General features: G+C 44.6%; 1 long non-coding RNA gene across 1 annotated transcript in view; it reads left to right on the forward strand.

The window, feature by feature from the left end:
- The window catches only part of LOC137372044 (uncharacterized), a 146,522-nt gene that overhangs the window by 44,663 nt on the left and 88,230 nt on the right, over positions 1-13,629 (forward strand). The gene's annotated exons all lie outside the window — the stretch shown is intronic.

Raw genomic sequence — 13,629 nt, forward strand, 5'->3', positions numbered from 1 at the left:
TGAAAAGGCAAAGTATCTAAGCTTTGCTAAAATACACACAATTGTTGGGAAACAATCAATTTGCAAATAAACAAAAACAAATGCTCCAAATACAAAAAGACATAATTGCTGCAGTATGCCACTGAAGAAAAGTCTAATTTGGAAAGAGGAACAAATTGTAAAAACCTTAAAGATTATACCTGAACACAACACATTTATCCAAGAATCCCAAATGTTTGGAAACCTTATATCAGTTTTAACCACTGTGCAATTTCCCTGTATATTAAGTAGTTGCAAACGCAACATGTATAGCTACTAGATATACAGAATGCCAGGAACTATGCCTAAAGTCTCCAATGCACTTACAGACTGGTACACAGTAATGTATATGCATCTGACTTTTTGGGCTGAATTTTCAGGGCCCCAAAGTCAGGAACGGAGGCATGTCAATTTCAAGGCGCCAATCCTGGCACTGGCAATAATCACCAGGGAAGGAATCCTGCTCTCCTCCCAAGTGAGGGCAGTTAAACTAGTTAAAAAGCTCATTAAGAGTTTGTTAAAGGGGGAGGGTAGAATATTTAAAGGAGTAAACGGGTTTTAGAAGCTGTCAGTTGCTGACTAGCTGAGGGTCAAGGCTCCCCCAGGGCATCACCCCAGCCCCATAACAGGGTGGCAGGGCAAAGAGAGATTTGGAATTTGGTAAATAGGTGCCCTTGCGCTGCGCAGGTGGCAGGGACAACATCCCCTTGGCATCAGAAGAGCAGGGGGCAAGGCTGCACAAATCACAATAGGACCGTCTAAAAGGAAGGCTGCAGTTGGCATTGGGGGCACGACTGTCAGATTTTGGGCCCAGTGGTGATGAGGGGCAATACCCTCTACAGGAAGGGCAGAACCCCAGGCATCAGGAGGGCATGGGAGAGGAAAGGGGGCAGAAAGGCAACGAGGCCGTACCTTCAACACCAGATCTACCACCAAAGACAGAGCTACCTGGAGATGACCGAGACGCAGTGCCACAGAAGACTGGAACTCTCCAGGCAGATGGTCACTGACATCTGTGCCCTCAACATCAGATCTCGCAGCACTGGTCGTCATGCCCTGCCAGTAGCCATCAAAATCACTGTGGTCTTGAATGTCTTCGCTTCTGGCTCCTTCCAAGGATCAGCTGTGGATTGAACCATAGAATCAAAGAATTGTTACCGCACAGAAGGAGGCCATTCAACCCATCATATCTGCGCCAGCTGAAAAAACTAGCCGCCCAATCTAATCTCACTTTCCAGCACCTATTCTGTAGCCTTGCAGGTTACAGCACTACAGGTGCATGTCCAGCTACCTTTTAAATGAGTTGAGGGTTTCTGCCTTCACCAGCGATCCGGCAGTGAATTCCCACCACCTCTGGGTGAAAAAGTATTTCTTCATGTCCCCTCTAATCCTTCTACCAATCACCTTAAATCTGTGCCCCCCTGGTAATTGACCTCTCTGCTATGGGAAACAGGTCCTTCCTGCCTACTCTATCTAGGCCCCTCATAATTTTGTACACCTCAATTAAGTCACCCATCAGCCTCCTCTGTTCTAAGGAAAACAATCCGAGTCGATCCAATCTTTCCTCATAGCTGCAACTTTCGAGCCCTGGCAACATTCTTGTAAATCTCCTCTGTACTCTCTCTAGAGCAATTATGTCCTTCCTGTAATGTGGTGACCAAAACTGTATGCAATACTCCAGCTGTGGCCTAACCAGCATTTTATACAGTTCCAGCATTACATCCCTGCTTTTGTATTCTATGCCTTGGCCAATAAAGACTTCCATATGCCACCTTCACTACTCTATCTACCTGTCCTACCACCTTCAAGGACCTATGGACATGCACTCCAAGGTGTCTCACTTCTTCTACCCCTCTCAATATCTTCCTGTTTATTGTGCATTCCCTTGCTTTGTTTGCCCTCCCCAAATTCATTACCTCACATTTCTCCAGATTGAATTCCATTTGTGACTTTTCCGCCCACTCAATCGAACCATTGATATCATTCTGGAATCTACGGTTATCCTCTTCACTATCAACTACACAGCCAATTTTTGGGTCATCTGCAAATTTCCCAATCATGCCTCCTACATTTTTAAATTTTTTAAATTTAGAGATACAGCACTGAAACAGGCCCTTCGGCCCACTGAGTCTGTGCCGACCAACAACCACCCATTTATACTAACCCTACAGTAATCCCATATTCCCTAACACCTACCTACACTAGGGGCAATTTACAACAGCCAATTTACCTATCACCTGCAAGTCTTTGGCTGTGGGAGGAAACCGGAGCACCCGGCGAAAACCCATGCGGTCACAGGGAGAACTTGCAAACTCCACACAGGCAGTACCCAGAATCGAACCCGGGTCCCTGGAGCTGTGAGGCTGCGGTGCTAACCACTGCACCGCCCCAAGAGTTAACCACATTGCTGTGGGTCTGGAGTCGCATGTAGGCCAGACCAGGTAAGGACAGCAGATTTCCTTTCCCTAAAGGACATTAGTGAACCAGATGGATTTTTACAACAATTGACAATGGTTTCATGGCCATCATTAGATTTTAAATTCCAGATTTTTCATTTATTGAATTAAAATTCCACCTTCTGCTGTGGTGGGATTTGAACCAATGTCCCCAGAGGAAAACCCTGGGTCTCCAGGTTACTAGTCCAGTGACAATACCACTACGCCACCGCCACCCCTATTTAAGTCCAAATCATTAATATATACGACAAATAGCAAGAGACCCAACACTGAGCCCTGTGGAACGACACTGCAAAACTGCTTTCCATTTGCAAAAACACCCGTCGACCACTACCCTTTGTTTCCTGTCACTGAGCCAATTTTAGATCCAACCTGCCACATTCCCTGTATCCCATGGGCTTTCATTTTTCTGACCAGTCTGTCATGTGTCAAATACCTTACTAAAATTCATATAGACCACATCCACTGCACTACCTTCATCAATTCTCCTTGTTACCTCCTCAAAAAATTCAATTAAGTTAGTAAGACACGAACTTCCCATCACAAATCCATACTGACTATCCCTGATTAATCTGTGCCTTTCTAAGTGGCAGTTTATCCTATCTCTCATAATTGATTCAAATAATTTGCCCACCACTGAGATTAGACTGACTGGCCTATAATTATTTGACCTATCCTTCGCACCTTTTTTAAACAGTGGTACAATGTTCGCAGACCTCCAATCCACTGGTACCTCGCCTGTATCTAGTGAGGATTTGAAGATGATCCTCAGCGCATCGCTATTTCCTCCCTGGCTTCCTTTAACAACCTGGGCTACAATCCATCTGGCCCTGGCGATTTATCCACTTTCAAGGATGTCAGATCCTCTAGTACTTCCTCTCTCATTATGCTTATCATGTCTAATATTTCACACTCCTCCTCTTTTACTACAATGTCTGCAACATCCTTCTCCTTAGTGAAGACAGAGACAAAAAACTCAAGAACCCTGCCCACATCTTCTGCATCCATGACTAACTTTCTTTGTCCATCTCTGATAGGCCACACCCTTCCCTTAGTTATCCTCTCGCTCTTAACGTATTGATACATCTTTGGGTTTTCCTTGATTTTACCTGCCAATAATTTTTCATGTCCTCTCTTTGCTTTCCTAATTTCCTTTTTTACCTCACCCCTGCATTTTCTATACTCCTCTAGGCTTTCTAAAATATTAAGTTTTTTGTGACCGTCATAAGCTTTCTTTTTCTGTTTTATCTTACCCTGTATGCTTCTAGATAACCAGGGGGCTCTAGATTTGGCTATACCACCCTTTATCTTTTTGGGGACCTGTCAACACTGTGCCTATAGAATCTTGCTTTTGAATGTCTCCCACTGATTTTCCTTCAAGTAGCTGTATCCAGTCCACTTTCGCCAGGTCACCACTCAGCTACGTAAAATTTGCCTTCCCTCAATTTAGAACTTTTACTCCTGTTTTATATTTGTCTTCTTCCATGGTTATGCTAAAACTAACTATTATGGTCACTATCTCCAAAATGGTCACCCACTGCTACTTCATCCACTCATTTCCGAAGACTAAATCTAGAATTGTGCCACCTCTCGTTGAGCTTGTTACGTGGTGACTAAAAAAGTTCTCTTGAATGCAGTTTAAGAATTTTGTGCCCTCTGTGCCCTTCACACTGCTTGTATCCCAGTTGATATTGGGGTAGTTGAAATCCCCAACTATTATTGTAGTATAGTTTTTGCGCTCAGAAATTTGCCTACATATTTGTTCTGCTATCTCTCTCTCACTATTTTGTGGTCTATAGCACACTCCTAGTAGTGTGGCTGCCCCTTTTTTATTTCTGAGCTCAACCCATATGGCCTCATTTGATGATTCATTTAGCATATCATCCCTCCTCACAGCTGTTATTGATTCCTTAACCAATAATGCGACACCCCCTCTTTTTTTTATCCTGCTCTCTATCCCACCTGAAAACTCTATATCCAGGAATGTTGAGCTGCCATTTTTGCCCATCTAAGTCAAGTTTCTGTTATAGCAATGATATTGTGTTGCCATGTGTCTACCTGTGCCCTCAGCTCATCAGCTTTACTTGCTGTACTCCTTGCATTTAAATAAATACCTTTTAACACAGCCAAATTCCTGTGCTGCACACTTTTTAACTTTTGCTTCTGTCTTTCAGTCACTCGCTAATTTTCTGCCTCTCGTTCCCTGCCAAGTTTGTCCTATCTGAAACTGTCCTCAGGTTTCCATTCTCCTGCCAAACTAGTTTAAACCAGCCCCAACAGCACTAGCCAACCATCCTGCAAGGATATTTATCCCAGTCCTGTTCAGGTTTAGACCGTCTGGCTTGTACAGGTTGCACCTTCCCCAGAAAATCTGAAGCCCTCCCTCCTGCACCATCTCTCCAGCCACGCATTCATCTGGTGTATTCTCCTATTTCTATACTCACTAGCACGTGCCCTTGGGAATGATCCAGAGATTACTACCTTTTAGGTCCTGCTTGCTAATCTCTTTCCTAACTCCCTAAACTCAGCCTGCAGGACCTCATCCCTTTTTCTACCTATATCATTGGTACCAATGTGGACCACGAACTCTGACTGTGCACCCTCGCTCTGTAGCCGCTCGGTGATATCCATGACCTTGCACCAGGGAGGCAACGTACCATCCTGGAATCACATCTGGACCACAGAAACGCCTGTCTGTTCCCCTAACTATAGAATCCCCAACCACTATTGCTCTCCTGTCTTTTCTCCTCCCTCCCTGCAAAGCTGAGCCACCCCTGGTGTCTGGTCATTCTGCTCACTGCACTCTCCAGAGGAACCCTCTCTCCCATTGGGACACAGAACTGAGGGAGTGGGGTGCCCTTCGGGGACTCCTGCACAAACTGCCTTGTCCTTCTTGTCTGTCTTTTTCCCCTATACCATGGAGGCTGAAAAGGCACAAAAGAAAAGAGACCAAAGAGCACCTCCTTCCCCTTGTCAGTGAAGTCCCTCACACACCAACTCACAGCCTCACAATCTGTCCAAACAGCACTTTCTAATCAGTAATTACTAATAAATCGCACCAACTAAAACCTTAGGAAAGATAGCTATTTGAGGGTTTAAAGAAAACTTTTTTCTCTGATTTATCAGCTATTTATTTGCACCAACAGTTGTTACTCACCAACCAGTTTACGGATTTCCTGTGATGTCACTGTTGGCTTTTTTTTTTCACTTTTCAAACCCAGCGTGCGCCAACCTATAGCTGCTGACACAGACACAGACTGCCTCTCCGGTCTCCCGGTTAAGTAAGGGCCTTGAGTCCTGGTCTGGATTTATCGCTCCCGCTCGGGTTTGGATTTCTCCCAGGTCCACTGACTGCCTCTCTGGTCTCCCAGGATCTTGGTAGCATCTCGCAAACAGCTGCACACCATTGCATCTCGCTGGTCAATGATGCTCTCTTTACAAGAGCTGGACAGCACATTCATTTGACAATGGACACAGTCTCCCAGGAACCAAGGGCATTGGGTTTTGCCTCCATTGCTGGATTCTTCCAGGTGCAGGGCATCATCAACTGCACCTACGTGGTCATCAAGGCACCTAGTGACCAGCCAGTGAGATCCATCAACAGGAAGGGCTTCCACTCCCTCAATGACCAACTGGTCTGTGAGCATAATAAGGACTTCCTCCATGTGCATGCTTGCTTTCCTGGCAGCTGCCATGCCTCCTCCATCCTTCGGCAGTCCAAGCTGCCGCAGATCTTCTCTCCAAGCACCAAAGTATGCGAATGGATCCTAGGGGACAAAGGAAATCGTTGAAGAGATGGCTACTGTACAACCAATACCACCTGCTCAGCAGGATAACCATTCAGCAGGTCATTGGCTTCTGAAGATGAAATTCTGTTGCCTGGACTGGTCGGGTGGCAACCTCCAATACCCTCCTGCAAGAGTCTCGGTCATTGTGGTAGTCTGCTGTGCTCTCCGTAACATGGCCCTCCAGACATGTGAGGCTATGGAAGACAACAGCACATTTGGGGAGAAGCAGGAGCAGACGCTAAGAGAGGAGGAGGAAGATGAGGCAGAGATGACACTGAACAGAGAGGTGCCCTTGCTGCACAACAAGGTGGCCCACCCTCCAGGAAGAGGTCCTGCCTCCTCTCCCTCATGGCCTCCAGCATTAGATCCAGATTAGCGTGATGTAGCAAGGGGCTGCCCTGCCCCTGGTGCCAGGCCTCCAGCTCCCCTTTAACATCTTGCTTCCCTCTAGTGCAGTAGAAAGCTTTGGCACAAACTGCAGATCTCTCAGGACAACCAGCAGCCTCAGTGATGGCTGCCATGGGGTGTCTAAATGATTCCCACACTTAGTCTAATCCCACTGGCTCTAAGTGAACAGGAAACCTGTCTCCATATCAATTAAGGGCTCACTGTGAAAATATGAACAATAATCAGTTTCCCACTGGAAGAGGGTTTCTGACCCAAAAACAGACCCAGATCCTGTTTCCTGCCTCCGTGGCAAAAATTCAACCCGAGAAGGTTGTCTCTAGTACTGTGGTACACGCATATAAAACATTCAAACAAATCATCTTCCAATTCCACTCCATTCTCTGCAGAAGCTAGTGACAATGGACACAGGACCAGAAACACATTGCTATGAATTCCAGCCGCAGAAACGTAGTCATCTGGAGAAAGGAGTCCAAGAGAAAACAAGATTTGTCTTTATTTCATATAATGGTAGGGTAATCCTAATTTTCTTTTTAAAATTGGCAAAATTTGGCTGTCTTTGTATGGGATTCAATGTCCTCTGGTAGCAGTGCAAGTATGCAGTGTCTGATTTGTAATCAGAGAATTCAATTTAACATCAGCGTAACTATGACTTGCTGCAATGATCAGGTGAATGCACAATGAATTTGTTCTTTTCTCAGGAACTAGCAGACTCATTCCCTAGATCATTACTGCATAATTGTGTGGTACCAACTTGCTACTGCATGTAGGGGTTAATTGTTCAGCCTGATCATGCTAACCAATACAAGACGAGGAATAAAAATGCTGGTTTCATTTCATAGGAGATTCGGGTCTTATTATGGAACTGTAGTAGAGCCAAGAACAAATATTACAGTTCAGAATTTCCCTACATGCGATTAGGGACAAAACATACAACAAGCTGACTCACCATGAGAGAATTAACAAAAGGAGGAATTTCACTGGATCAAGAACAAGCCAGCATGATACTCATTTTCAAAAAAAAAAATTCCAGGTAACTATAGACTCATTAATCTTGCATCAACAATTGACAAAATATCAACCATTTGATTTCTTCTATGAAAATAAGTCAATGACAGCCAACATCATTTCACCAAGGAAAGACTCATGTGTCCAACCTCACTGATGTTTTTGTTGAGAAAGTGACATCCCAAGTGGACATGGGAAAGCCTTATGATGCAGTGGTGTAAGATTATTAGGTTACTAAAAGTTATTAGCCAGCGTACTAATTGTTAAAATCCAGCGATTATAAACTAACTAACTTATCATAAACTAACATTTAGCTTTATTAGAACCCTTCTTTGTAGTATGGTAAACTGGAAAACCTTAGGAAATAGGGCACTGTATGGACAAGATGTCAAGGCAGAGGGATTCAGGGAGATTGTCAAGTTTTAAAATGCTTACTTGCAGTACAAGGGTGAGACCTTGAGAGCAGATAGTGAAAACAGCTTCACAGTGTAGGTTTGTCTCATAGTGAGAAAGGCATTCTCAAATGTAAAAGCATAGAGATAAAGTTGTCAACACAAAGGGGTACTATCTGCACAAATCCGAAAGGTTAGCAACCATCACAAAATGATCCTTAGTTGGCTTAGAAAGGTATCATTTAATACAAGACTAATCACTGATTGGGAGATGGGAGGGTTAACTGGAAAGCTGCCAGGATAAAAGAAGTCCGGTCTTTGATACTGTATGGCAGAGAATTTTCAGAGAAGTGGTTACACCCAAGGTGCAGGCAGATAGATGGGTGACCGCTAGAAGGGGCAGGCAGTCAGTGCAGAAATCCCCTGTGGCTGTCCCCCTCTCTAACAAGTATACCGTTTTGGATACTGTTGGGGGGGATGGCCTATCGGGAAAACAACAGCAGCAGCCCGAGCAGTGGCACCACTGCTGGCTCTGTTGTTCAGCAGGGAGGGACAAAGCACAGAAGAGCAATAGTTATAGGGAACTCTATAGTCAGGGGTACAGTTAGGCGCTTCTGTGGACGTGAAAGAGACTCCAGGATGGTATGTTGCCTCCCTGGTGCCAGGGTCAATGATGTCTCTGAACGGGCAGGGGGCATTCTGAAGGGGGAGGGCGAACAGCCAGAGGTTGTGGTACACATTGCTACTAACGACATAGGCAGGAAGAGTGACGAGGTCCTGTAGGGGCCATTCAGGGAGTTAGGTAGCAAGTTAAAAAAACAGGACCTCTAGGGTTGTAATCTCAAGATTACTTCCTGTGCCACGTGCCAGTGAGGCTAGAAATAGGAAGATAGTGCAGCTAAACACGTGGTTAAACAGCTGGTGTAGGAGGGAGGGTTTCAGATATCTGGATCATTGGGATCTCTTCCAGGACAGGTGGGACCTGTACAAGAAGGACGGATTGCATCTAAATTGGAGGGACACAACTATCCTTGCTGCAAGGTTTGCTAGTGTCACTCGGGAGGGATTAAACTAGTGTGGCGGGGGGTGGGAACCACAGCAGTAGGTCAGCAGGTGAAATAACTGAGGGGGAACTAGTGAATAAGGCCAGTAAGGCTGAGAGGAAGAGCAGGCAGGGAGATGTTGCTGAGCACAGCGGGCTGGTGGTCTGAAGTGCATTTGTTTCAATGCGAGAAGTATAACAGGTAAGGCAGATGAACTTAGAGCTTGGATTAGTACTTGGAACTATGATGTTGTTGCTATTACAGAGACTTGGTTGAGGGAAGGACAGGATTGGCAGCTAAACGTTCCAGCATTTAGATGCTTCAGGCGGGATAGAGAGGGATGTAAAAGGGGTGGGGGAGTTGCATTACTGGTTAAGGAGAATATCACAGCTGTACTGCGGGAAGACACCTCGGAGGGATCATGCAGCGAGGCAATATGGGTAGAGCTCAGGAATAGGAAGGGTGCAGTCACAATGTTGGGGGTTTACTACAGGCCTCCCAACAGCCAGTGGGAGATAAGAGGAGCAGATGTATGGATAGATGTTGGAAAGATGTAAAAGCGACAGGGTTGTTGTGGTGGGTGATTTTAACTTCCCCTATATTGACTGGCACGCACTTAGTGCTAGGGGCTTGGATGGGGCAGAATTTGTAAGGAGCATCCAGGAAGGTTTCTTGAAACAATATGTAGATAGTAAAACTAGGGCTGGGGTCATACTGGACCTAGTATTGGGGAATGAGCCCGGCCAGGTGGTCAAAGTTTCAGTAGGGGAGCATTTCGGGAACAGTGACCATAATTCCATAAGTTTTAAGGTACTTGTGGATAAGGATGAGTAGTCCTGGGTGAAGGTGCTAAATTGGGGGAAGGCTAATTATAACAATATTAGGCAGGAACTGAAGAATATAGATTGGGGGCAGCTGTTTGAAGGTAAATCAACATCTGACATGTCTTTCAAACGTCAGTTGATTAGAATCCAGGACCGGCATGTTCCTGTGAGGATGAAGGATAAGTTTGGCAAGCTTCGGGAACCTTGGATAACGAGGGATATTGTGAGCCTAGTCAAAAAGAAAAAGGAAGCATTCGTAAGGGTTAGAAGGCTGAGAACAGACAAAGCCCTTGATGAATATAAAGAATGTAGGAAGGAACTTAAGCAAGGAGTCAGGAGGGCTAAAACGGGTCATGAAAAGTCATTGGCAAACAGGATTAAGGAGAATCCAAGGCTTTTTATACGTATATAAAGAGCAAGAGGGTAGCCAGGGAAAGGGTTGGCCCACTCTAGGACAGAGGATCTATGCATGGAGCCAGAGGAAATGGGCGAGGTACTAAATGAGTACTTTGCATCAGTATACACCTAAGAGAAGGACTTGGTGGACGATGAGTCTAGAAAAGGGAGTGCAGATAGTCTGGGTCATGTCGATATCAAAAAGGTGATGTTGGGCGTCTTGCAAAGCATTAAGGTAGATAAGTCCCCAGGGCCTGATGGGATCTACCCCAGAATAGAGGGAGGCAAGGGAGGAAATTGCTGGGGCCTTGACAGAAATCTTTGTATCCTCATTGGCTACAGGTGAGGTCCCAGAGGACTGGAGAATAGCCAATGTTGTTCCTTTGTTTAAGAAGGGTAGCAAGGATAATCCAGGATATTACAGGCCGGTGAGCCTTAAGTCAGTGGTAGGGAAATTATTGGAGAGGATTCTTCAGGACAAGATTTACTCCCATTTGGAAACAAATGGACTTATTAGTGAGAGGCAGCATGGTTTTGTGAAGGGGAGGTCATGTCTCACTAACTTGGTTGAGTTTTTTGAGGAAGTGACGAAGATGACTGATGAAGGGCAGTGGATGTTGTCTACATGGACTTCAGTAAAGCCTTTCACAAGTTCCCTCACGCAGACTGGTACAAAAGGTGAAATCACACGGGATCAGAGGTGAGCTGGCAAGATGGATACAGAACTGGCTCGGTCAGAGAAGACAGAGGGTAGCAGTGGAAGGGTGCTTTTCTGAATGGAGGGTTGTGACTAGTGGTGTTCCACAGGGATCAGTGCTGGGACCTTTGCTGTTGTAGTATATATAAATGATTTGGAGGAAAATGTAGCTGGTCTGATTAGTAAGTTTGCGGATGACACAAAGGTTGGTGGAGTTGCGGATAGTGATGAGGATTGTCAGAGGATACAGCAGGATATAGATCGGTTGGAGACTTGGGTGGAGAAATGGCAGATGGAATTTAATCCGGACAAATGTGAGATCATGCATTTTGGAAGGTCTAATACAGGTGGCAAGTATACAGTAAATGGCAGAACCCTTAGGAGAATTGACAGGCAGAGAGATCTGAGCGTACAGGTCCACAGATCACTGAAAGTGGCAACGCAGGTGGATAAGGTAGTCAAGAAGGCATACAGCATGCTTGCCTTCATTGGTCGGGGCATAGAGTATAAAAATTGGCAAGTCATGCTGCAGCTGTACAGAATCTTAGTTAGGCCACACTTGGAATATTGCATACAATTCTGGTCGCCACACTACCAGAAGGATGTGGAGGCTTTGGAGAGGGTACAGAAGAGGTTTACCAGGATGTTGCCTGGTCTGGAGGGTATTAGCTATGAGGAGAAGTTGGATAAACTCGGATTGTTTTCACTGGAATGACGGAGGTGGAGGGGCGACCTGATAGAGGTTTACAAGGTTATGAGTGACATGGACAGAGTGGATAGTCAGAAGCTTTTTCCCAGAGTGGAAGAGTCAGTTACTAGGGGACATAGGTTTAAGGTGCGAGGGGCAAAGTTTTGAGGGGATGTGCGAGGCAAGTTTTTTTTTACACAGAGGGTGGTGAGTGCCTGGAACTTGCTGCCGGGGGAGGTGGTGGAAACAGGTACAATAGTGACATTTAAGAGGCATCTTGACAAATACATGAATGGGATGGGAATAAAGGGATACGGACCCTGGAAGTGCAGAAGGTTTTAGTTTAGACAGGCATCATGATTGGCGCAGGCTTGGAATGCCGAATGGCCTGTTCCTGTGCTGTACTGTTCTTTGTTCTTCAGGTAGTGGTACTATTTTGTCTTTTGTGATCCTAGGTGCTGTACTACTCTGGAGTGATGCCAGGCTGAGATGTGGACAACCCCATGGATCAATGCTGCAGAATGTATTGTTTCTTACATACAAAAATAACCTGGATTCAGAAATCTAATGTGTTAGTCAAATTGACACAATATTAAACCGGGAAAAGGGGAGGGTTCCAAGTCTGAAGCAGAAACAAAACGACATAGGGCAGAATTGTATGAGATGAAACTCAATACAGAGAAGTGTAAAGCATTGCACATTGAAAGGAGGAAATGGGAGACAAACATAATAAATGGTGATAAACTGCTAGGACAGAAGTTGAAAGAGATTTAGGTGTCATAGCAGATTCATTTACCATGTCCTGCCATTACCAACCAGTACACAATAAAGGAAACAGAATGCTGAGCTATACTGCCAAATAAATAAAATATAAGGCGATTGTGTTGACTCTGTAGTCTCATCAGTCTGCACATATTAGGCCCCATGCGCGAGTTCCCTCCCTAAATCCATCTGCCTCTCCACTTACTCTGTGACCTGCCTTAAAACCCATCTTTAATCAGGCCTTTTGGTTATCCCAGTATCTCCTCCTTTGCCTCTGTCCATTTTTGTCAGATTATAGGTGTCTGTGTAGCATCTTGGGATGTTTTTCTATCTTTAAGTCACTATATAAAAACAAGTTGTTGCTGCATTCTGTTCTGATCACCATCACACAAGGGAAACACTAGTAAAAGGCAAGTTGAGGAGTGTTCAAAGGGTGATTGATACCTAGAATGGTCTTCTGGGTAGGGTAGTGTCGGCATAAACTCTGATACCAGTCACAAAGCAATTAAATATGTGATGTAGGAGATCACAAGTTTCGATAGAAAGATAAACAATAAGCAGACTAGGCTACTTCAAGTGGATTTTGTAATGTTTGTGACAACACAATAACATGCCACAAAAGACTTCTACTTACTTCTCTTTTCCTGGTGCTTAGCATTTCAATCTTGGATGCCAATACCCAGATAACACTACACCACAATGAAGTTCAGGTATATAGTGGCAATTTCTAGCAGCATGTGCCAGTAAACTAAATGTATTTGTGCCAGTATATATATTAACAGTAGACTTTTTTTTGAAAATTTGATGGTACCCCAACAGTGCATATTTCTTGTCCAACTAACCAGCAAGCTTTGGCACACTTCTTAAAATATTTTGGTGATTTTTTTTTAAAACAGAAAGTAAAGAATTGAAATGTACACACTTAAGGATTGAAGTTATGAAGATTTTTAAATAGTTATGCTTGGGCATTTGAACGTTTCCAGATACCGCTGAAGTACAGGGATTTCCCAACCTGAACCAACAAAAGAAATGTTTAAGGAAATGCTCTTTAGAGCAATTTAAGAGGCTGTAGCAGCTTGGGAACACCTGTCCCTATGTTGTTATCGAAAAGCACTATGTTCCTAATTAAAATCTGTCTGCCTCCAGCTACAA

This window comes from Heterodontus francisci, chromosome 7 (assembly GCF_036365525.1).
Source record: "Heterodontus francisci isolate sHetFra1 chromosome 7, sHetFra1.hap1, whole genome shotgun sequence".
Classification (NCBI taxonomy): domain Eukaryota; kingdom Metazoa; phylum Chordata; class Chondrichthyes; order Heterodontiformes; family Heterodontidae; genus Heterodontus; species Heterodontus francisci.